The sequence below is a fragment of the Scomber japonicus genome, chromosome 9, assembly GCF_027409825.1.
Source record: "Scomber japonicus isolate fScoJap1 chromosome 9, fScoJap1.pri, whole genome shotgun sequence".
Taxonomy (NCBI): Eukaryota; Metazoa; Chordata; class Actinopteri; order Scombriformes; family Scombridae; genus Scomber; species Scomber japonicus.
The window spans coordinates 1,091,487-1,093,986 of NC_070586.1; the positions used below are offsets into that span (position 1 = coordinate 1,091,487).

At 41.3% G+C, this 2,500-nt stretch overlaps 1 protein-coding gene across 1 annotated transcript in view; it reads left to right on the top strand.

Annotated features, from left to right (window-relative positions):
• Positions 1–2,500, top strand: part of LOC128364232 (chromaffin granule amine transporter) — a 20,073-nt gene that overhangs the window by 184 nt on the left and 17,389 nt on the right. The gene's annotated exons all lie outside the window — the stretch shown is intronic.

Genomic DNA, 2,500 nt, shown 5'->3' on the forward strand with positions numbered 1-2,500 from the left:
GTGTGTGTGCTCCACTCTCAGTGTGATAATCCTATAAACTGGAGACAGAGTCAACATCCTGAGATCAGTCTGCTCACTCTTCTCCTGGATTAGAGACTTCCTCACTAACAGACCCTCCTCCTCCTTCACCTCCCCCTCTTCCTCCTCCTTCTTCTCCTCCTCCTCCTTCACCTCCTCCTTCACCTCCTTCACCTCCCCCTCTTCCTCCTTCACCTCCTTCTCCTCCTTCTCCTCCTTCACCTCCCCCTCTTCCTCCTCCTCCTCCTTCTCCTCCCCCTCTTCCTCCTTCTCCTTCTTCTCCTCCTCCTCCTCCTTCACCTCCTTCACCTCCCCCTCTTCCTCCTCCTCCTCCTTCACCTCCCCCTCTTCCTCCTCCTCCTCCTTCTCCTCCTTCTCCTTCTCCTCCTCCTCCTCCTCCTTCACCTCCCCCTCTTCCTCCTCCTCCTCCTCCTCCTTCTCCTCCTCCTCTTCCTCCTCCTCCTCCTTCACCTCCCCCTCTTCCTCCTCCTTCTCCTCCTTCTCCTCCTCCTTCTCCTCCTCTTGCTTTATTTTGAAGAGTTGGTTACTTTATTTTGAAGAGTTTGTTGCTTTATTTTGAAGAGTTGGTTGCTTTATTTTGAAGAGTTGGTTCCTTTTATTTTGAAGAGTTGGTTACTTTATTTTGAAGAGTTGGTTCCTTTTATTTTGAAGAGTTGGTTCCTTTTATTTTGAAGAGTTGGTTCCTTCATTTTGAAGAGTTGGTTGCTTTATTTTGAAGAGTTGGTTCCTTTATTTTGAAGAGTTTGGTGAATGTAGAAAGAACAGAAACAGATTTATTAGTTTTACGTTTGATTTCATGTCACGTTTCTTTTCCTGCAAACATACATGAAGCACGTCAAAGAGAGCAGCAGAGTAAACAGAGCTGTGTGTGTGTGTGTGTGTGTGTGTGTGTGTGTGTGTGTGTGTGTGTGTGTGTGTGTGTGTGTGTGTGTGTGTGTGTGTGTGTGTGTGTGTGTGTGTAGATGTAGATGTGTGTGTATGATAAGGTCTCCAGCCTGCAGGTTGTTCCAGGGCTTCAATAAAAGGACAGCAGATGCTCACAATTACTGACACACACACACACACACACACACACACACACTCTCACACACACACACACACACACACACACACACACACACACAGGTCAGGGGGTGTATCATTTGCGTTGTTGGTGTGTAGATGTGTGTTGTCTGTTTTTATCATTATCAGAATAAAAGAGAGGAAACATTTTCCTCCTCCTCCTCCTCTTCCTCCTCTTCCTCCTCCTCCTCCTCCTCCTCTTCCTCCTCCTCCTCCTCCTCCTCTTCCTCCTCTTCCTCCTCTTCCTCAGGTCAGATATAAAGTCTCTCCATCAGCAGCTGAACAAACACGAAGGCGAGCGTCAGTGGTCCAGGTAAGACTCACCTTTAAACTCAGAAATGATGTTTTATGTTTTATTTAATAATCATTATTTTGTTTAAATCAGCTTTAATATTTTATTCATCGTCAGTTTTTAGTCTTTTCTCAGATCGTTTGTTTGATATTACATTTTTCTAAATAAGTTTTATTTTTTTATCCTTATTATTTTATTTTATTTCTATATTTATTCTTTCTTTTTATTTCAGTATTATTTGAGTGCAGATCTTATTTCTCTAGAAATTAAGATTCATTTTATTGATATATATGTTTTTGTCAGTTTGTGTTCACATTTTTAAGATTTCATATTTAATTATTTATTTATAATAATAATCAGTTTGTATGTATTGTACTGTTTGAGCAGCTTTCATGTCTCCATAAATGAAGATTCATTTCATTCATATAGTTTAAAATCATATTATTTCATTTTTATTGATTCATATTCATGTTTTTAACAGTTATGGATCATTCTTTTTGTTTCCTGCATGTTTTTATTGATCAGATGTGAACGTGTATTAATCTCAGTGCTTTAACGACGAACAGAGAAAAGAGAGAAACAGCGTCAAACACAAAATGACATTTCAGACAAAGAGAAGCTCACGAGATGCAGAGATAAGAGAATAAAAGCAGGTGTGTGTGTGTGTGTGTGTGTGTGTGTGTGTGTGTGTGAGTGTGTGTCTGTGTGTGAGTGTGTGTGTGTGTGTGTGTGTGAGTGTGTGTGTGTGTGTGTGTGTGTGTGTGTGTGTTTGTGTGTGTGTGTGTGTGTGTGTGAGTGTGTGTGTGTGTGTGAGTGTGTGTCTGTGTGTGAGTGTGTGTGTGTGTGTGTGTGTGAGTGTGTGTGTGTGTGTGTGTGTGTGTGTGAGTTAATTGTGTTACTGAGGGAGGAAAAAGCCTCTAAAACAATCAGCAGTCAGACAGACAGTCAGCTCACATTCACCCTAATGATACGAGTACATGTACTACAGTTAGAGGTACTTGTACTTTACTGTAGTACAGTTAGAGGTACTAGTACTTTACTGTAGTACAGTTAGAGGTACTAGTACTTTACTGTAGTACAGTTTGAAGTACTAGTACTTTACTGTAG